This window comes from Cyprinus carpio, chromosome B4 (assembly GCF_018340385.1).
Source record: "Cyprinus carpio isolate SPL01 chromosome B4, ASM1834038v1, whole genome shotgun sequence".
Classification (NCBI taxonomy): Eukaryota; Metazoa; Chordata; class Actinopteri; order Cypriniformes; family Cyprinidae; genus Cyprinus; species Cyprinus carpio.
In genome coordinates this window covers 9,350,586-9,374,672 of record NC_056600.1, presented here as the reverse complement: position 1 = coordinate 9,374,672, position 24,087 = coordinate 9,350,586, and the positions used below count along the sequence as shown (strand labels likewise).

At 36.1% G+C, this 24,087-nt stretch overlaps 1 protein-coding gene across 1 annotated transcript in view; it reads right to left on the bottom strand.

Moving 5' to 3' along the window:
* Nucleotides 1-23,832, bottom strand: part of sema3aa (sema domain, immunoglobulin domain (Ig), short basic domain, secreted, (semaphorin) 3Aa) — a 104,320-nt gene extending 80,488 nt beyond the window's left edge. Inside the window, exons 1-2 of the mRNA XM_042721872.1 lie at nucleotides 23,715-23,832; nucleotides 13,595-13,910 (exon numbers count right to left, since the gene is read on the bottom strand). The gene's annotated coding sequence lies outside the window, so the exon portion shown is untranslated. The remainder of the gene's footprint in view (nucleotides 1-13,594; nucleotides 13,911-23,714) is intronic.
* Nucleotides 23,833-24,087: the final 255 nt, after the last annotated feature.

Sequence of the window (24,087 nt, the reverse complement as noted above, 5' to 3'; positions counted from 1 at the left end):
GCAAAGCAAACAATAGCTAATGAACCGAGAAATCTTTTGTCTCATCTCATTCAACCCATACTGACTTAGCAGAAGCCACAATCTCATAATGGGAGCTTCAGTTGAAGTGTTTACCTTTCCCATGGTTCAACACTAACCGCGATTGCTTAACCATGCGGCAGGAAAATCAATGGAGGGACATCTTCTCTCCCTACATACCAGGTTTCACTAGTGTGGAAGTTATTCTGAGGCCGCCGCAAGATTGTTTGGATGCTCGTCAAGAACTCCAAATTAAAAACCACAAACATTTCAGAGCACTTAACCCGAAAACATTCTCCTCAATCAAGTTGAAGACTTGAGGGTATGGACACGTCGTTCTCACAGGTACTGAAAGAGCCCAAGGGACCACCATGGGCCTCCCAATCTTCTAAACATTGTGGGGTTCGATGATGTATTGATTGGAGCACCTCCCAAAAGGGATTTAACTCATGGTAAACAGCCTCTTAAAAGAGTGCCGTTGTCCCATGGGTCGCCAAAAGTCCTGTCCGAGACTTGCTGCTGTAACTACATGACTGCATAATTACGCTATCATGTGATGTGATATAAAGAAAATGGCCCTATTTTAAGATCCATCTCGTCCAGGCAAGCCACTAGAGTCTTAGCAGTTACCCTTAAATAGTTCAATAATATCTGTGAAACCATAAATAGATCATGTCAGCTCTCATAAACACGCAAAAGAGTTATTTTAAATCACCACACCAGGCTTTAATATGAGTTTTGATGGTTTTCGGTAGAGACTAGAAGTCTTGGAACAAACAGTGCTGGAGTATCAGATACAACCCAAGCCAAGGGATCATTTCTTAGAGGCTTTAATCATCTGGCTCCTGCTTTGCACTGGGGGGCCGACAATTAAAAGTTTAGTGGGATAATATAAATATGTGTTGCTCTCAGCCTTGTTTACTTCCCTTTTCGCACCAAATGAATGGCTTTATATTTGCGTTTTAAATTATGCAAGCTTTAGCTTCATAATAGGTAATCCTATATGAATTTCTGTGATAGGCTTGGACACATAATGACAGGATAAACAAATGTAGTCCAGATGGGAGATCTAATTCTGTTTATCCCTATTGTGTCACAGCTATTCAGTAAAAAGCTTGATCAACCAAACATTATTTACTGCATTGTTTCGCCAACACTTCAAGCTCAATGGTGACAGGCCTTAAATCTCGCATATTGTGCGTTATTTATGGTTGTCTTACACATTAAAATATGTAGCTTTAAATTATGATCACAGCCACAAGAGGCCAACTCTAAAACCCGCAGGAGTTGCTCTTGCATAACTAGACAAAGTGCAACCAGGTACAATGCCTTATTTAAATATTTGACCATTTTTTGGGAAAAAGAAAATCCTCTCTGGGGCAAAATGGCCAGAAAACAGAACTGAAAATGAGGGTTAAAGCAGAAATATGAAGCTTATAATTTCATAAAACCACATTAATTAATAATCCTGTTGAAAATATATAATTTAGTTTAGTTAATTTTTACAGGCATTTTAGGGTTTATGGCACTGCATTATTATTGTCATAAAATTGGATATACAGTAACTCAATACACAATATGTTAGTAAGTTAATTTTGTCACACTAAAATCAATTACACATAAATTGTTTAGGTTTATCATGGCTGTACTATTCAGTTTCACTGTAAGAGTCTCGTTGTATTTCTTAAACAACAATTTTATTATAAAACTGTATGTTTCAAATATTTATGTCTAAATATCACTAATTGATTTCTTTAGGACTGCAGGACTCCTGGAATGAGAGGTCGCATATGAGAACTATTACCCAGCATGCTTTGCTATCTCCCCCATATGGAAGAAACACTAACACAACTCCGTCGAAACCCAGCTGACTGTTTATTGTTACAGGCTTAGGCCTAATCAATGTTTTAGAAACTGGACCCAGGCTAAGCTCTGATGGACGGACAATGACAACCACCTGAAAGCTGAGAGAGTGAAGGGAAGGAGAGCCAGCAAATCAGACCGCAGTGTTTTGAGGGGGAAGGATCCCTGTTATGGCATCCCACAGAGTACAAAGGCATTTTAAAGAGGGAGTTCTTTGAATCCGTGGACTTTTATTCAACCTATGAGTCTGACGTTAGTTTAGGGACACTGATTTACTTTGCCTCCATTTTTTAGTTCTTGTTCTACATTATGGCCAAGTAATGACTCTGTTGTGTTGGCTGACTATTCTCAGACTCACATGAATGGATCAGATTTAAAGATCTGGCAGATGTTCTGACTAAGTTCTTGTCGTCATTCTCGGCTCGACCCACTCAAATTGTTTTCTGTGGACCGTGCATGAAACAACCAATAAAATACACAGCAGACGGATGGTAGTCCAGGAAATCGCTTACACCATTAAACTGACTGGCAATCTGAGATGCCATGCTGACATGCGGGGAATAGCGTTGTCATGGAAAATACTTTCGTCATGATGACAGATTTGAAATTGGGTTTTCTAGCTCCTGTATGTCTGTAAACAGCATTATGGCTGTGAATGCTAACAATTTCCCATCATAAAATGGAAATTATCCATTAGTATGGTTCTGTAGTATGCAATCACAAGATATAAAGCCATCATGACATGTTACAAGAATAATGTACGTATGATTATGAAGTACTAGAAAATAATTACAGCTGCCTAAAAAGCCATGCCTGGAAACTCTCTTGATGTAGACATGTCATATAGTGGAGGAAAAAATCTCCACTAAATTTAAGATTCAAAGTACATTTGAGCTGGTGCTGACATGTGGATTAACAGTGGCATGCCCACCTGTTTGGGAAGACTCAGCAGGTGTTCAAATCTCCATGACAACAGTACCATCAATTTACTTTTACTGTCAGTCTTCCACAAAAATACAGAACCAGTGAATTCCTGGTCTGCTGGACTCACAAACAAACACAACTTGGAAAATTATGTGGCAAAACAATTAGTTATCCATTAAGTAAAATAAATAATTAAATACGTAAAATAAAATTAAAATATATAGGAAAAGTATTAATTATTAATTAATTAATTATCATATATAAACATGAATTTACAGTTATATATATATATATATATAGTTATATATATATAAACATGAATTTACAGTTATATATATATATATATATAGTGCAGTCAAACGATTAATCACGATTAATCATATCCAAAATGAATAAAAATTTTGTATATGTGTATGTACATAAAATAATATATGTGTATGTATTGTGTATTTTTATTATGTACATATAAATGCACACACATGCATATTTAAGAAAAAATATGTTATGTTTATACATTAAATATATGTATATATATATGAATAGACACATATACAGTATATATTTTGAAATTATTTACATGTATTTCCATATTCATATAATTTATATTACATATAAATATATTTAATGTATTAACATAACATATTTCTCTTAAATATATACATGCATGTGTGTGTATACATACACATATTTTATTTAAACAAAATTTTTATTGATTTCGGATGTGATTAATCGTGATTAATCGTTTGACTGCACTAATATATATACAGTTGAAGATACAAACCCGATTCCAAAAAAGCTGGGACACTGTACAAATTGTGAGTAAAAAAGGAATGGAATAATTTACAAATCTCATAAACTTTTATTTTATTCACAATAGAATATAGATAACATATCAAATGTTGAAAATGAGACATTTTGAAATGTCATGCCAAATATTGGCTCAGTTTGGATTTATTGAGAGCTACACATTCCAAAAAAGTTGGGACAGGTAGCAATAAGAGGCCAGAAAAGGGAGGACCAATTTGCAACTTATTAGGTCAATTGGCAACATGAATGGGTATAAAAAGAGCCTCTCAGAGTGGCAGTGTCTCTCAGAAGTCAGGATTGGCGGAGGATTACCAATTACCCCAATGCTGCGGTGAAAAATAGTGGAGCAATATCAGAAAGGAGTTTCTCAGAGAAAAATTGCAAAGAGTTATCATCATCTACAGTGCATAATATCATCCAAACATTCAGAGAATCTGGAACAATCTCTGTACGTAAGGGTCAAGGCCGGAAAACCATACTGGATGCCCGTGATCTTCAGGCCCTTAGACGGCACTGCATCACATACAGGAATGCTATTGTAATGGAAATCACAACATGGGTTCAGGAATACTTCCAGAAAACATTGTTGGTGAACACAATCCACCGTGCCATTCGCCGTTGCCGGCTAAAACTCTATAGGGCAAAAAAGAAGCCATATCTAAACATGATCCCGAAGCGCAGGCGTTTTCTCTGGGACAAGGCTCATTTAAAATGAACTGTGGCAAAGTGGAAATCTGTTCTGTGGTCAGACAAATCAAAATTTAAAGTTCTTTTTGGAAAACTGGGAGGCCATGTCTTCCGGACTAAAGAGGACAAGAACAACCCAAGTTGTTATCAGCGCTCAGTTCAGAAGCCTGCATCTCTGATGGTATGGGGTTGGATGAGTGCGTGTGGCATGGGCAGCTTACACATCTGGAAAGGCACCATCAATGCTGAAAGGTATATATCCAAGTTCTAGAACAACATATGCTCCCATCCAGACGTCGTCTCTTTCAGGGAAGACCTTGCTTTTCCAACCTGACAATGCCAGACCACATACTGCATCAACTACAACATCATGGCTGCGTAAGAAGAAGGATCCGGGTACTGAAATGTCCAGCCTGCAGTCCAGATCTTTCACCCATAGAAAACATTTGGCGCATCATAAAAAGGAAAGTTGCGACAAAGAAGACCTAAGACAGTTGAGCAACTAGAAGCCTGTATTAGACAAAAATGGGACAACATTCCTATTCCTAAACTTGAGCAACTTGTCTCCTCAGTCCCCAGACGTTTGCAGACTGTAATAAAAAGAAGAGGGGATGCCACACAGTGGTAAACATGGCCTTGTCCCAACTTTTTTTTGAAATGTGTTGATGCCATGAAATATAAAAACAACTTATTATTCCCCTTAAAATGATAGATTTTCTCAGTTTAAACATTTGATATGTCATCTATGTTGTATTCTGAATAAAAATTTTTTTTTTTGAAACTTCCAGATCATTGCATTCTGTTTTTATTTGTACAGTGTCCCAACTTTTTTGGAATCGGGTTTGTACATGTTAATATATATTAATTAATTAATACATTTGCTCTCTCTCTTTCTATTTTTATACAGTTGTGTGTGTATATATATATATATATATATATATATATATATATATATATACACACACACAATTAGAATCAATTAAAAGCAATATATAATTAAAAGCTTTTTAAAAGTTTATATTATATTATATTATTTGTAAAATAGAGGCTGATGGTCTTGTTGGTACTTTGCTACTTTCCTCTGCTGAAATCTTCATAACACAATTTATGCATTTAAATTTTTGTAAATAACCTTGATGCGAAAGTTACTTACTATTTCGCTTTGTAGATGGTAAATTTGAGTAGATCTGGACTGGTAAAAGTCCAGAAAGCCCAAAAGTGGTGAACCGTGAACAAAACATCATGTGAATTTAAGTAAAACACTTAACCTTTGGCTGTTCCAGAGGGACTGTCCCTATAATAAGTGTATTTCAAGTTGCTTTGGATACAAGGGTCAGCTAATTAGTACTCTGATGACTTACAAAGCACTAGTATGCCAAGAAAATGAAAAATAGTGTGCACTAATATATCAAAAAATGTAATGAAATAAAAGTAGAGTCATTAGAGGGCCTGGAAACTAAGGGGACACACCACTGAACAGTCACAAATGGTTGAGCGATCACAGAACAGGTCATCAAATGGTCTTTCCAGCAGCACTTTTATGCGGGTCATCCATCTGACTAATCCCAGACACATCAGCACAGGACTTAAAAGAACCAAGATCCATTCGATACACACACGCAAGCAGAAAGTAGTAGCCCCCTCTGAAAAGCAAGACCTGGACGGTCCTAATTTGTCATCTGGTCAATGCGTTAGGACTTTCTTCCGCCAAATCTGGCCATTACTCCTTTAATAGCAGCAGAGAACGCAGAGGTAAGCTTGAGCAATCTGTCTTGAGTTTGACACTCACTTTCAAACTTCACACTTTTAACAGGGGCAACTCAACACCATTCAGCTCAATGTGCTGCACAAAGGAGCCAATTAGATCCTGAGCTTCAGTGACCAGGGATCCCGCGCTCAACTCTATTACGCTGACTGCTCAACTGAGGGGATAAAGCTCTTTTTTAACTCAAGCAGTTGGCAAGATTTTTTCACATACTCATTGCTTTTTCAAAAAACAACAACAATGACAATCTTATTTAAGCAAGTTCAAATAGGAGGACTGTGGTCTCAGCTCCACTTTGCATTGTAGCGTATCTTCTGATGAAGCATTTTTATAAATTGTTTATAGTATGTGGGCTCTAATTGGACAGGGTGATGAGATATATTGGCCTCATTCGTCTCTGAGATGCATCCTTGGGATGGGTTCCAGAGAACAAAATCCACCCTGCACTATCAGCCAGAAGATCACGGGGCTGTAGCAGTGGATCCAAGGCAACCAAACAACTCTTAGATTATTGACTCGACTGATGTAAGTTACACAGAGAGAGGAATATCGAGAAGAGTTTCTATATTTAGTATATTAGTTGTCAGTTTGCAATTAGCAGTATGGGTTGGGAATGAAAAACTGGTTCTTACTCGCAAGAGCCAAATGATATTCAGTTCTGTAAGCGATTCAAAAATGCTACAAAATATTTCTCATAAAAAATGCGCAACCAATGTAGTCTGATTTGCAAACAAATAACTTTTAGGCGACTCAAACTCATATAGCACAATCAGAGTCATCTGATTCCCAAATAAATCTCTCAACTGTCAAAAAATTTTAAACAAAGATTCAAAAACATACACTACAAGTGAATTTCAGTTTAGTCTGATTTCCAAACGAATGACTCTGCTAGTCAATTCTTTTTAAATGAATCAAAAACACACAGTGTGACCATTATAGACTTATTCTGGTTCAAATAACTGCTTTTTTTTAGTGAAAAAAAATCCTTACAAGTACACAAAATGTAACTGAACACGAACCACAAAATAAAAACATGCATTGTTAAGAGGAATCATTTCTAGAACTGTTTAATTTTTCACAACCTAGACCTGCACCAACCCCACTCTTATCCACTACTGTAAATCACACCAGTGGAAAAGTAGAACATGCATAATTCTGTCAGCAGTATGTTAGTGAGTTTGTATGTTTGGATTAGACAACTGAATTTCTCCTTTAACAAGCTACAATGCAGAGGTCCTAGCCAGCTCTTTGGACTGTCCTAAGCTTGTCCTTAACTCACATAACCGTTCGCCTGCCATTCTAACACAATAAAAGTTAAATGAGGCCGTTGGGGCAGGAGTCAAGTCTTTGGCATTGTGTTCACAGTACTGACTCATGGCTTTGAATAAAACTGAGCCCTGACATGACCGCAAGAGGGCACGGCGCTCTGGGTTCATCGTAACAACTCCATCCTCTGGCAAAATCAGGCATCACGTCACAAAGAATAACATCACTACCTTAATAGCACTCAAAATGACTGATCTACATATCAGTAAGTGTTTTATCAGGCCATCTCGATGAAAGCAAGTTTAAGAGAAGTGGAGATAGAGAGCATCTTGTTGGTGGGGTTGAATCCTGGTGCAGAACGACAGGCTGAATTACAGCCTGTTCAATTCAATTCAATTCAAGTTTATTTGTATAGCGCTTTTTACGAATACAAATCATTACAAAGCAACTTTACAGAAAATTAAGTTTCTACAATATTTAGTATAGCTTATCAGTGGTGACCTGTCAGTTCATGTGCATATGGCAGAAATGTTCAGAAAAATCAATAAAAAGACGTAAACACAACAGACGATTAACACTATTAACACAGCAATTATGCAATCAAACTTATAGCAAAATGTGGTAGTTCCTGTAGGTTGTCTCTGGGTTAGCATCATCTGAGGTCCTCTGAGGGGTTGGCATCATCTCTTCTCAGGTGTTCTGGATCCAGACTGGAGCTTGTGTAAACTAGACGGGATTAAATTCCGTGGCAAAGCAGAGAAACAAATAGAGACATAATTAGCGTAGCTGCTGTGTTCCAGCCAAGTCACAATTAATTAGTTTTAACCCAGCTAAAGAATAATAATGCACATTTTGATCAGATATAACTGCAGTCCAAAATTATGAGATGCATTATTTGAATGCTTGCCAAAGAGGTGTGGTTTTAATCTAGATTTAAACAGAAGAGAGTGTGTGTCTGAGCCCCGAACATTATCAGGAAGGCTATTCCAGAGTTTGGGACCAAATGCAAAAAGCTCTACCTCCTTTAGTGGACTTTGCTATCCTGTACTATCAAAAGTCCAGCGTTTTGTGACCTTAGGGACGTGATGGGTTGTAGCGTGGTGAGAAGACTAGTTAGTACCAGGAGCTAAGCCCATTAAGGGCCCTTATAAGTAATAATAATATTTTGTAACTGATACGGAACTTAATAGGTAGCCAGTGCAGAGACTGTAGTATTGGGGTAATATGATCATATTTTTCTTGACCTGGTAAGGACTCTAGCCGCTGCATTTTGGACTACCTGTAGCTTATTTATTGAGGATGCAGGACAACCACCTTAGCAGTGCATTACAATAGTCCAGTCTAGAGGTCATGAATGCATGAACTAGCTTTTCTGCATCAGGAACAGGTAACATGTTTCGTAGCTTGGCAATGTTTTACTCTAAGAAGAGAAGAATGCTGTTTTTTGTAACATCGGAAATATGATTTTCAAAAGACAAGTTACTGTCTAATATAACACCCAGATTTTTTTACAGTAGAGGAAGTAACAGTACATCCTCTTACGTCTAGTTGCAAATTGTAATCTACGAGATTCTGTGTAATGTTTTTCTGGTCCAATAAGTAATATCTCTGTCTTATCTGAATTTAATAGGAGAAAATTATTGGTCATCCAATCTTTTACATTGTTTTTAACACGCCTCTGTTAGCTTAGATAATTTAGAAGTTTCACCTGGTCCTTGTTGAGATATATAGTTGAGTATCATCAGCATAACAGTGGAAACTAATCCCGTATTTTTTTTGATATTGCCAAGGGGCAACATGTATATTGAAAATAGCAGAGGACCTAGGACAGATCCTTGTGGCACTCCATATTTTACTGGTGATAAATGAGATGACTCCCACCCCCATTTAGATAAACAAAGTGGTAGCGATCTGACAGGTAGGATCCTAAACCATCTTAAAGCCTGCCCTTGAATACCTGTATAGTTTTGTAATCTATCTATGAGTATGTCATGATCTATAGTGTCAAACAAAGCACTAAGATCAAGTAAAACTAGCAATAAGATGCAGTCTTTGTCTGATGCAAGAAGCAAGTCAATTGTAATTTTAACAAGTGCAGTTTCTGTGCTATGATGGGGCCTGAAACCCGACTGAAATTCTTCATAAAGATCATTTTTTTGCAGGTAGGAGCACAAAGAAAAACACGACTGTCTGATATGGCAGGTATTAATGAATGCTAATGAGAGGGAGAAGGCAGAAGGAGAGTTAAAGAAGAGATGAGGCACAGGATGAAGCCATGCAAGTGCTTAATGGTGTTTAAATAAGGGACACGCATACCTCCAGACTAGGTTCCCCAGGGAATTACCAGAAAAGAGATCTAAATATGGAGCCCGGGACTCAGGCGAGGTCAGAGTTCACAGGGTCAGTACACACCTGACCTCACTCTCTGCTAACGTCTTCATCAGATGTCCGGTTACATTAGACCTTTTACAAGAGCAGCTAGAGGACGCATGCACTGTCCACAAACAGACATAATAACTGCACAAACAGAGTTTTATAAGAACACAGTCCATCCTGACAGATGGACAGAGACAATTTTAGACACCATTTAAGGTGATTTAGTGGCCTTCTTTCATCTCAGCACTCTGAAAAATTATTTTACTGGTATCAATACATTTCTTTAAAAAAAATTATCATAAAATAAATTATTTAATTTATAAATAATTAAATCTAAAAAAACTATTCCAAAAACTCCAGAAGGCTTCTAAAAGGAAATAATATAATTATTTAAATGTAAAACAAATAAATAAGTAATAACAATAATAACAAATATCTAGTTTAAAATTAATATTTTTGTTTTTATATATATAAATTACTGCATCCCTGAATTTTAGACCGAATCCCAAAAGCAAACATTTTTGGTATAGTATATAAATCACTAAATTTAATTTAATAATTTAATGTAATGTAATGCAATTTATTAAATGTGATTTGATGTAATTAAATTTTAATAATAAAATAAAAAATAAAAATAAAATAAAATTTAAACTTTTAAAACACAATTCTTATAATAGCGTGGTGCCTATATTCAATCTGTAGTATTTAAAATGACTGATTTTAGTTTTTAGCTTGTTTTTAATTAAATACATATTTTATAATTAAATTATTTTATTCATAAATGACTGAATCCTAGAATTTTAGACCCAATCCCAAAAGCAAACATTTTTGGTACAAAACAAAACAAAACAAAACAAAACAAAACAAAACAAAACAAAACAAAACAAAACAAAACAAAACAAAACAAAATAATGTTACAATATTCTGGTGCCTAAATTCACTTGTAGCATTTAAAATGACTGTTTTTTATAGTTTTTGTTTGCATTTATTTAAAGTAACTTATATTTAAAGAATAGGAGTGTTCTAATATCGGTCATTTATCATTATCCGCCATTACATGAAAACATATCAGTTTATCTGTATCAGCAGAGTTTTAATGATTGGTGCATTAATTATTTTAAAAAGTTGTCTGTAAAGCTAAATTCGAACTCATGACCTCTTACACTTAAGGCAAGAAATATGTTCTCAGAGCCACATCAACTCACGCTCAGGTTGAACTGAGACCCCTAAGACTGAAATCATAGACCGTCCCCTGCTGAGGTGTCATACAGACACCCTATACAGTGTCGCAGCCCTAATGATTTTATATAGCCAGGTGCTGATGTGAGAGTAATGATTTATTAATAGAGTGGGATTTAAGAATAGCTGTCTGATTACTCTAGCAGAGGCTCAGTTTATGTGTGTGTGCTGAGATTTCCTCAACTATTTCCGGGTGATGCGTGGAGACGTGCCGTAAATGGGGGTCTCCTTTCAAGCTTGCTTGGATTCTTTCCCTGTTCATGTGACTCGACCTTTGGTCTTTGTCTCGCTGATGTGCACATCACAGTGCATCACCACAGCGGCACTCGAGGTCGCGACCCAGAGAGGAACACGGCTGAATCAGCCTGACATATACTGTACCCCTGAAGAGAGAAGTTCATTTGTCTATTTCACGCGCCCTTACTTTCTGCTTTTCCATTCAGTTGAAAGAATTTCTATATTCAGCAAAGAACAAAGGTCTGAGACCGCTAGTAAAAATACTATTTTTCTTAATTTAATTTAATTTAATTTAATTTAATTTAATTTAATTTAATTTAATTTAATTTAATTTAATTTAATTTAATTTAATTTAATTTAATTTAATCATAAAAAAAATTCTTAAAATTCCTTAAATACCTTTAAAAAAATCCATATATAATAATAATTTAAAATATTTTTATATTATTATTATTATTATTATTATTATTATTGTGATTTATGCTTTTATTCTCAAATTAATAAATCAGTCATTTCTTTTCTTTTATTCGAGTGTAAAATTAAAAGGAAAAATTTATCCAACAGAAATATAAATATTATTTTTAAATATAATATATATATATAAATATTTTTTTTATTATTTATTTACTTGGTATGTTTAATTATATACCAAAAAAAAAAAAAAAAAAAAACTATAAATTAATATATTAAGATATTAAAAATAAAACAATTAAATTAAATTAAATGAGTTTTATTTTAATGAAAATTATTTATTATTTATTAATTAGAAATTATTTATAAAATAAAATAAAAATAACAACAACACAAAAAGCCTGTGAACCTGTGCCATTTTTATTGGGGTAGAACTACACATATCTTCCTGGGGCTTTACCTAGCAGGTGTGTTAGTCTGTCCTGTTATTTCACTTTCTCCCTCTCTCTTTTGTCTCAGTACTGCGAGATCTCTTTATTACAGGAATCAAGCGTTGCATTAGAGCAGTCTGTAATTAAACATGTCCAGTGGCGGTCATTACCAAATACCAACTCTAATTGCCCCTTATCTGGGGTGATTACTGCCTAGTAGGAGAAAATGACTCCATATCATGTGGAGAGAGGCTGATGTGGCACTGGTGGGTGTGTGTGTGTGTGTGTGAAGAGGTAGGTAATTGTGTTAAATTTATGTTGAGGTGGAACGAGAGCTGTAAGAGTCGGGGGAGGTGAGAACGGACTGTAATACAGAGGTGACGGCTTAGCAGGTGCATTAACGCTGAAAATACACACACTTACTGACACTACATGACTTTTGCCCTGATTTACAGTCTGAACAAGTTGACGCTAGATGCTGAAAGTCAGAGCTAGTCTGCAGATTTCAGTTGACAAATTTCATTGAAAAACAGTGTAAGATGGCCACAGACTCAGATTTTTTAGCTAGCTAGGCATGTGTTTTTTGCCATGCGTGAGTTTGTTGTGATCGGAAATGACTTGAATATGTGGTAGTGTGTGATTCTCAGTCATTTAATGTATGATGCCCAGTTTTTCCTCTGTAACTATTTACAAAGTCGGTAAGTGTATGATGTCTAGTTTTTTTACATTTAAAAGATTTTAAAAGTTGTGTTGTGTATTTCAGCCTTTACTTAAAAAGAGGGGATCAGTAAAGTTATGATGATAATAGGATCATATAAATGTACTCCTTGTATCATAAAATGTATTTTTTTAATTAATAAACTAATAAACCAATTAATAGACAATAATAATAATTATAATATGTATTATAAGTTATAGAAATGTATTTATATTTATTTATTAAAAGAATTGTCTTGCATATTATAATTGAATAATTATTATTACTGTTTTATTATTATTTTATAGACAATAATAGTAATTATAAAATGTATTATAAATTATAAACATTTATTTACATTTATTTATTAAAAGAATTGTCTTGTGTATTATAATCGAATAATAATTATTATCATTTAATTTTTTTATTTAGTTTTTTACTTAGTTTAATATATTTATTTATTTAAATACTACAATAATAATTCCAATAATAATAATAATAATAACAATAAATAATTGTCTAGTATATTTTACAATAAAAACAATAATTTGTTGCCTTTATTTATTTTAATTATACCAATAATGACCATTATAAAATAAATGTATTATTTATGTTGAAAATGTAATATTTTTAGTCTTTTTGCCTTCCTACAGTATATAGGACAGTCTAGATTCGACAAAGGAAGTGGGACAGAGAGAGTAATGGATGCGGGACATGACATGTCCCAGGCTGGACTTGAACCTGGTTCCCAGTGCTTAATTGCTTGCAGAAAAGTACTAGGTATTTTGCTTTATAATTTTTTTTACAGGGACTGAGAGAGAAAAATACAAATTAAACCACAAAATATGCCTGTGAAGCACCATTTTACCTGACCTCCTCAGGGAAAGCCAGTCCCATCCGGATTGGGCTTTATTGTCACTGTGGACTCGAGCAGCACTGCAGGTTTTGTGAGGGGAGTTGGCAGCCTGTTTCTGGTCTACTGAGACACTCTTCTCTCCCTGCAGCATGAAGCAATGTTTTATCCATACATGAGTGCCCACTCCCTCTGTCTCAGCGATTTCCAGTCCTCTGCAGCTCTCAGCACATACCCCCAACCTCTGAGGATGTGTGTGTGTACCAGGGATCAGGGGTGTCACTACTGGATCGATGCCTCACTATGTCTGACAAGACTGTGTCGATTCAGCACACTCTGTGAACAAAGACCAAACAGCACACACAAACACACAACTCAAAATTCTTGAAATCCATCACAAGGTCATTGCATTCAGTCAGGGTCCAGAGGGACATGTGTTGAGCGTGCCGTGCTGCTCTAACAGCGCTGCCTAAATCTGAAGATGAGCATTGAGGTTATTGTACAGGAGAGAGACCTACAAAGAAAATCTTAACATGTCAGCGGTCAGTCTAAATATTTCCAGTTTTCCTAATTTGCCGCTTAAAAATCAGAAGAAAAAAAACCTAACAGAAATAAATGAAACTAAATGTAAAATATAGGCATCACGTCTAATTATAAATATTATATCATTAATACTCACTTCTAAACAGATTTTTATAGTTAGAAAATGTATTACATTATTATTATTAGTTTATTTAAAATTATAGAATTAAATTATACAATTGTTTAGCTTACTTCATGTTTAGTATATAGTTAAATATTCTAAGTTAATTAATCATTAAATCTGAATAAAAATATTTATCTTTGACAAATGGACAATGTATGATTTAACTGTATTAAAATGTACTGTAAACGTATAAATGTTGATTTATTTGTAAGTTGTTTATTTATTTTTAAGTTGCACTCTTAATCCTCTTTACTAATTGAAATAACTGGATCTTTTATCAGGATGCCTTGATTCGCGTACACTTTTTTGTATTTTGCATTTCTTACTTACGGTTAGTAATTTGCTAAGAGTCTGCTAAAAGAACAAATGTCAAATTATTAGATAAGCCAAATAGGAATTATTCTCAGAAAACAGCAACACTCAGACCACAGATCAAATCTGTAATAAACAGCTCGAATAATGGATTTCCATTACAGTCTATGCAGCACATATCTTGTCTTTGCACTACTACAATTAAAAAAAAAGAGCAGAGTACGTGAGGTACAAGGAGATCATATACAGTTGCATCTTTGAACGTGAGTGTGTGTGTGTGTTAATGATTAAACTGTGTTGGCTCTCTGTTCATCTCTGATTGATAACTGGTATCCCTGTCTCCCCACGGACCTATTAAGAACCTCTTGTCTGTGTTCCTGTCACAGCTTGTGCTTCGAAAGAGCACATCACACTTCCTCCCCGGCAATGTCGGGATGGGATTAAACGATCGCCTGTCCCCGGTGAGCGCAAATGAAACCAGAGAGCTGATCCGCTCTGGTGTGGTAAAAATCGCTGCACCTCAGCAGAATACTTGGCATTTCTCAAATCAGTATCAGCTTTCGGTTTCAGCATCACTTTTGGCTTCCAGACATAATGTCAATCTGTGTTCCATAAATCCTTTTCGCTGAAGGTTTTTTATAATATTTATGTTGTGCAATTGTATGTGATATGCACCAAGAGAGTAAGCGGAGATGACGAGATGTTCCTCACCCTCTTAAAAGATTTCAAGGTGTCTTACAGCTAATCGTTTGTCCGTGACTTTAAAAACCAAGGATTTATTAAATATAAAAAGATCATGGGAAAAAGGGCACATGTCGGTGTGAAGAATTCATAAGTGTAATGTTTCTAGATGGCACCACGGTAAAATTAATACGCCTCTAAAGGTTAATTTCACACTAGATCTTTTGGCGCAGATTTGGTTCAGTCTGTCATTTGAGTTCAGTTCATTTGGTTGATGTGAAAACCAGAAAATAATATTTGAAAGATGGCTCTACTAAATATAATAACACATGAATTGTCCATTTGTGAGGGGTCTAGTGAATTGAAGCCCTTTGCTCATAAAAACAGATCCACAAAAACTGATGAGCCAGAACCAAATCTCATCTTTGAACCATTAAAAATATCTAACATTCGATACCATGGATGGCTGACAGAAGTTCAGTGTTCTATCTAAACTCCATGGAGTTTCTATGGAAAAGAGTCAGTCATAGTCTCTAATGAAATTATAGCATGTAAAAATGGATCTCCTGATAGTGCCAAAAACAAAAACCTCACTATAGTTACTACAAAACAGAAAAACAAGTCACCCGATTATCACTGCATACGGCGAACTCTATCTCAAAAAAAAAAAAAAAAATACAAATACTATAAACTACTTGTAAATTGATCGCCTTGGTATTCAAAACATTGCTCTGTTTGTTTGAGCCTCCTGACCAGTGCAACATAGCAACATAGCAACATTGGCTCATCCAATGACAGCACTATCTGCTTGATCGTCCAATGACAAATGGGGGAAGTTTTCAGGAAACCTGTTTGGAACAGTAATTGTTTATGCTATAGTGGTGAAAAATTACATAAATGTTTTGGAACCAATAAAGCTAACACTAAAAGAAACAGTTTGGAAAAATTACACCGAAAGGAGCGCGATAAAAGAGTGCAACCACAACTTGTTATTTCGACTCCATGTGTCTCCATTTAGACACGAACACGCGCTCGCATAAACAGCTGCATCAGTAATGACGATGAATATCATCTCTCAGCGCTGTCTAGGGGCATTGATCATGGACATTAAGCACGGAGGTCTGCGGTCTGGGAGAAAGCTATTCACATGCTTAAATCTGTGACTAATCCATTCTAATTTGGCTCTCTATCTCCTGATAACCTGCAATACTGGGCGCTTTGTAGCTTTTAACACTGTACGCCAACATCTATCTTCCAGAAAATGCATCTTATAATTCGACATCGTCTTTATTAAAGGGATAGTTCACCCAAAAATAAAAACTCTGTCATCATTTACTCACTCTAATGAGTTCCAAACTTGATGATTTTATTACATTCTGTGGAACAGAAATTAAGATATTTTGAGAAATTGCTCACTGTTTTTTGTCTATACAATAAAAGTCAATGGGGTCCAATGCTGTTTAGACACCAATATTCTTCACTTATCTTTTTGTGTTTCACAGAACAAAAAAAAAAGAGCCAATACATTCTAATTTGGTTCCTTCTCCTGATAACCTCTAATACTAGGTGCTTTGTAGAAACAAATGGCCTGTAAAGGGTTAGTTCCCTTCTGACCCTGTATAGACAGCAACAGAACAATCACGGTCAAGGCCCAGAAAGGTAGTAAGGACATTGATAAAATAGTCCATGCATGCATCATGGTACTCTCATGAACGTGCAGTGAAGACTGATACGGAAGAGAAGAAATTGTTGAATAAACTCATTACTTTTGTTTTCTTTTCACATAAAAAGTATTCTCGTAGCTTCATAAAATTACGGTTGAACCACTGATGACACATGAACTATTTTAACGATATCCTTATACCTTTCTGGGCCTTGAATGTAGTAGTTGTGTTGCTATCTGTGCAGTGTCAGAAAGCTCTTGTCTTTCATCAAAAATATATTTTTTTGTGTTCTGAAGACTAACGAAGGTCTTAAGGGTTTGGAACGACTGGAGGGTGACTAATTAATGACAGAATTTGTATTTTTGGGTGAACTAACCCTTTAACACTGTACGCTGAAATCCATCTTCCAAAAATCTTATAACTGAAGTGAACTTTATTAAAAGTTTAGTTCAGCCCAAAATAAAAACTCTGTCATCATTAACTCACCCTGGTGAGTACCAAACCTGTATGACTTACTTTCTTCTCTGAAACAGAAATGAAGATACTGAGAAATGTCTCAGTGTTTCTTTGTCCATACAATAAAAGTCAATGGTGTCCAATGTTGTTTAGACCAAAGTGTTCTTCAAAACATTATCTTTTTGTGTTCCACAAAAGAAAGAAAGTTATACAGGTTTGGAACATGCGCACATGAGAGTGAATAAAGGATGAATTTACGTTTTGGATGAACTATCCCTTTAAGTGTAAAAGACAAAAGCAATTGCTTCTTTCCAACAACGCATGAGATAGCAGTTAAGTGTCTGGATTTGAAAGATAAATTACTCAATTAAGTTAAGTTAACAGCTGGTTGGTCTTCAAGTTCCACATCAATGTTATCGATCAGAGCCAGTGGCAGAAAATAAAAGTGAAGTGAATTCCAATGCAACGTTGAGCGCTCTCATCTTCCTCATCAAATACGGATGGCCTGTGTTGTTTCTCATAAATGTCATCTCACCCATTCAAGCCATTAATCTCCATGAGGCCTCACTCAGTGACTTGATTTAGTGGGGTTTGCTGGCTTAGCCCCACCGGACCAGGGTTGGCAGGGTTTAAGGTAGTGTGTTTGCCCCCATTTTTATTTGACTGGACTACAGCAGCAGGGGTACGAGTGGGAAAACAGGAAAGGGTTTTATGATCAGATCCATAGATGCCACTGGAATCAAAGACACACAGACAGAGGAAACATAGGCACATGGACACAAAGAGCAGACACGCAATTCTAGCTGAGAAAGACCAATCAAGCAAATCCAGTCTCAGAGAGAGCGCGTTCTCGCATGGTAGCACACCAGTGTGATATAAATGGCAACCTACTGGGCCATTTGTGCTCCTACATTTGATATCTAATAAACAAGAACAAATGAGACTGTCCTTCACACTCGAGGAACGAAATCTGACATCAGCGCACAAACAGCCCATTGACAACTGGGCTGGAATAGAGGAATGCTTGGAACTGTGTGAAAAGGTTGATCTGCGGCCGAGATGATATTGGTTACGTCCTAATGGGTTCTTGTTGTATTTTCCATGTCTTGAAGTTGGCAAACTTTGCAAGAATTACTATTGCATAGTTCATTCCTTGAGTTTGAGGTTTGAGTGACAAGGCTGACAACCAATGACGTTGCTTGTATCATTGTGATTGGCTGAAAGCAGCAAAGGGATAAGTGTGACCCTTGGCCGAGAAACTTTTAAATGCCAAAGTAATTTCCATTGCGGCTAAGTTTAAGTTTAACTGGTTTACAGGTCTTTATTTTGAGCACACAGCTGAAGTAACAAAAGGCAAAAGCACTAGCCAATGGGTTTGTGATGCCATGAAAGAGAAGCAGAAATTATGCCAAGCCTAAAATGTATGCTTAGACCCAGTAAAACCCTAAAGAGGGTTCTCTAAATATGACCCCCACCTTTGTATTCAATTATACACAGATCAATTCATAATGATAATTCAATTGACAGCAAGATGAATCTATAGGTCTAGCACATCAATAAAGCTTTTAAAATCGCCATCACTTTTAAAGAAAGCAAATACAATGGGCAAATCATTCAGCAGCACTGTGTCCATAGCAACAGCAGAACCATCTAGCCTTCTAAACGAAACATTGACCCCGTATTTTCATTTTCTGTCACCAGAGGCACTGAATGCTGGAAAATACAGTAAGAAGGCGAATCTCACAAAAACCTGTCAAAAACATGTCCGGGTCATATTTTAGCCCAAATGGAGAAGAAAGGAGAAGGAAATTATTTTCAAGGACATTAAGATTATTAAGGCAGTCTTTTTTATGACAATTAAGCACACAGATTTCTCAAAATAAATAAATAAAACACAAGTGTCAAAAGTCTGGGGTCAGTAAGATTTTTAAATGCCTTTGAAAGTATTATGAAAAATTATGCTCACCAATGCTGCATTTATTTTGTTAAAATATTGTGAAACATTTAGTATTTTGGTATATTTTAAAATGTCATTTTTTTCTGTGATACAAAGCTGAATTTTCACAGTCTTCAGTGTCACATGATGATCCTTCAGAAATTATTCTAATATGCTGATTTGCTGCTCAAGAAACATTTTATCCATGTTGCAAATAGTATTGCTTAATATTTTTGTGGAAATCATGATGCATTTTTCAGGATTCCTGACGAATATAAAGTTCAAAAGAACAGGAATTATTTGAAACACTTAATTTTTTTGGTAACATAATAAATGTCTTTACTTTTAATTGTGATAAATTTAATGCATCTTTGCATTGATTTCTTTTTAAAACATTGCACTGACCCCAAACTTTTAAAAAGTAATATACATAAAATATATTGTATTATATAATTATATATTATAGTTATATAAAATATTTACATTAATAATATATATTTTTTTAAAAAACTATATATGCAATTATTTTAAACGTATACAAATTTAAATTTAGTATTTTCATTTATGCTGATATAACATTTTTATTTAGTTAACAAAAATCTAATAGGGATCATTTAAAGAACTGTCCAAAAAACAATGACTATGAACTATATGTGCTGGCCTAATTTTTAAGAAATGACTGAAACAAAAATAGGCTTCTGAAAAATATAATTTCTCGTTGTATTTAGCTTTGAATTTTGCATTGAAATGCAACCTGGACATGTTTTTGTGAGATTCACCCAGAAACTCCGGCGAGATGTGGGTGGGAGGAGTGCTGGGGTCTGAAACAAGAGAGCAGAGCAGCTCAGTGGATGTAATCTCTGTGTTGATTTATCAGAAACACATTTGCTGAAGTAAATCAGTAAGCGCCTGAAATCGCATATACATGGGGCAACAGGCCAAAAAGCCGATCTCAGCCTGTACGAAGCGAGCCTCTCCAGGTCCCCTTTCAACCTGGGACTCCCATCTCATTCTCATTCAATTTTTCTTCACCTGTCCTTCTCCCCGTCTCTCTGTAGCCTCACAGAAAAATAATAAGGCTTCCTCCTGTGTCCCTGAGGACTGCACTTGCGAGAGGGGTCAAAGCGGACCCCGCTCGTGCAAAATCCAGCCTCTCTCTCCTTAGCGGGCTGTCAAGAATTTAAAAAATGGAGACAGGCTGAGAGAGGCTGAGGCAATTACTCATTTACAGTCTGTATAGACGTTACTGAAAGCTGCCTTCCCTCGGCTGCAAAGCAGCAAATGTGTTTCCAATTAAAACTCTTGTGTTTACATATCCCGCATTTTCTATTGTGCAATTGCGAGATTTATTCCAGGCCTGTTGTATTTCCTCTGGGGTGGAAAATATGGTTGTGAGGCGTGAATATGTCACATGATAGGTGCCAAGCACAGAACTCTCTTAAAATTCGATCAGCGAGGCCGCGGAAGCAGGACGGCGCGGTCCGAGTTGGGCCATGTGGGATTACTAGTCATAAGATATAAATGAGCGGTTTTGGACTGTGTGAGAACAAGTGGGTTAACGCTGAACGTGATCCAGTTATGGACGTCCGTTGAGGTCCGCTGCACAAGCACCCCTAACACGCTGTACATATGGCCATACGTAACTTACTGAACAACAACACGCCGCATGGAAGGCATGCGATCTGGCCTTTGAAACGAACACCAACTCTAAATCTATTTAATGACACAAGAGATATGAATAATTGTAATAATGTCCTTGCGGCTTCCGTCCGCCTCCGTCCCCAGATCCCTCATGATGCATGCTGTTGTCCAAAAAGAAGGCACGCTCATGGCTTAGATGTTTCGGAGCGGAACTTGGCAAGCGCCGTTTGGATCCACGCACTTAAAGGCTTGTCGTCATGGTGATTTGTCTTAATGCCCATGCGACCCAGACCCCTGCATCTGTTTTCTTTTCTCTTCCCTCTCTCATAATCGGCTTAATTATTTACCGTTAATCATTCATCATTCAGAACTGGCTCACTGAAGCAACATATTTAGCAACCTGAAGAATTTAAGGGGTCTTTAACCTCGTATTTGTCCCTACAGAATCAGGGGCGTCTCACTTTACAAGCACTAAATAAATATAACAATTCTTTGCTCCAAAAAATGAACTTGTTAAGATTTAATAAACATAAACAGATTGCATTTATACTGTCCTTGAAACAGAAAAAGAGGCAACTTGCAATTAAAATAATGGCTCTTGAATGCACTTCCAACGATTTTGAACTAACAGTGCCCTCTTCTGGAAACTAGGAGCATCACAACTTGACCACCACTCAAGATCAGCCATTTTGGAGATTTAACATGCGGCCACAACCACTAAAACTCACACTGACATTAAGCAGACTTTCCAAGAAGTGGATTATTCGGGCCCCTGTATGACCACCACCGCCGTATCCCATACAGACACTCGCAGCGAACGGTGAAGACGCCAGTTGTAATGTGAGGCATGTGTGTGTGAGACAAGTCTGAGGGTCTCGCAATGCTCGGCACGACTGCGGTGTAGTGGGAAAGGGATCTGTGTGTGTTATGGTATGTGGAGCTGCGAGTCAGCCAGAGTTCCACAGACATACTCGCAAACAAACGAACACACATATATACACGTCTGCTGTTCCCATGATCAAGTATGAGGATACGAAGAGGTTCGCCTCTGTCTGCAGGCCTTTCTGTAGCAACTGCTCACACAACTGTTAGAATAAGACTGATTTATGGTGAAGTGTGTCCTTTCTGAGCCACTAGCATCACCATATAGAATCACACAAAAATTATGATGGCCACATTTATCAACTGGACCTAGAACAGAACAGATCAACTTAAAGGAATAAAATAATGGGGCCATTTGTTGAAGGACAATTTTGGAAGAAAAGGAGAAAAGTGAAGCTTCTTTTACATAGCACTTTCATAAATTCTTATATTCAAATTTGATTCAAACTACTGTAATTACTGTAATTATTTCGTCTGCCATTTAATTTAATTTTGTCAAACCACATTTTTATTTTTTTGAAATCAAAATGAATCTTGGTAGGAATCAGCATTACGCCACAAATGCTGTCGATTAAGTTTAACTTGAATATTATTTTAACTCCACTCAGCAAAAATATTCAATATATATTACATGCTTCACAATAACAGCATCTAACAGTACGCTATAAAAAATCTCAAACATCAGATTTTAAATGATGAACTCGGTTTCAACCCGAAAGGCCTCCAGTGAAAGTACAACCATCTCACTTTTTTTATATTTACATACTTTGGCAGAGAGAAACAGGCAGAGAATTTTTATGTAATGCTCTGTGGTGCTGTAAATAACACTTACTCTTTACAGATACTTTCATCCGGAGCGACTTACAAATAACCTAGATATGATATGATGTCATATGTCCTCAGGTGCATGGTATCCTGAACCTATTCCAAAATTTTAATATTAATAAATACAATAGTTGCTCCGGCATCAAAAGTGTTACTCTCACAAAAAGGCTCAAGTTTCCTTTGAACTGCGAACTGTTTAGCTCACAGAAAATGTGTTCCAGGTGTTCATGTCAATATAGTTTTTCGGCAGTCTTGTTGTGCGCTGTTTGACATGAGTGATCTTACAGCTTTGAGATGTTTGATTCATCTCGTTTAAATGTTAGATTCACCTCAAAGAGCAGTCATGTGCGCTTTTACCGTTGATTCTGTCCTGTTTCTTTGTTTGTATGTCAATAGACAACTGAAAACTTGCCTGTCCACTGCATTTTAAATTCATTTTTCAGTCAGGACACAAACCAGGAGACAAACAACTGTCAAAATCGATCATACTGTGTATATTCCAATGGAAAAATGGAGAGAGAGGAAAAAAAAAGAAGCTTTCGCAGGTCACTAAAGATCAAGGTTCTCTCTTTTTTTAATAGACATGAATGATATGAAGTGAATTTGTCACAGACTCGCAGATGAGAACTGAAAGAAGGTTAGGAAGGGTTAATAAAAATGAAACCGCTTTTCAAGTTAAAATGATTCATTTGGAACAACTGCTCTCTTGAATATTCAAAAAGTCCTTGGCTTTGCTTTTATGAATCGTTCTTAGATAAAGAGAAGTGCAATTTCTGTTTGTTTGTTTTTTTAGAGTCCTAATTTGTAGTGTGCGCCAAGGACATATAACTGACTGAACCAAGATAGCCTACTGAAACAGATACAGAATATGACATGAATGCTGACATAAAATGTCCTAGCAGATGTAAATATAAACCACAGGCAACACCCATCAGTTCAAAAGAAAAGCAGGGCCAACAAAGCATATCATATACAAACAATACCAAAGCAAGTCTTTTGATTTCTCACATACATAATTCAACAGTTAGGTAACTTACCTCATCAGATGAGATATGCTTTTATCCAGATGAATAAGCTTCTTAACCTGAAACAATATAAACGACTAAACGGTAAACCGCACGAGAAAGTTCATCGGATTATAAAACCTATATTAATATTTAATGAGGTCAGCGCTGTTGCTGTTTATGATTGGCTGCAAGCTGTTAATTGGTTTCTAGGTTTAAATTTAAACGGGTTTTAAAACGACATTAAAACAAAGTGAAATAGCTATGTAAACCTGCTGCTAAAACCTTTACTCTAGAGACTCCTCCTTTTGAGATATATACAGTTATTGAACATTTTAAAGTATTGAATGAGCATGCTGTGTGATTGTGTTTTGTAAATAAGTTATATTATGTTTAGTTAGCTGTC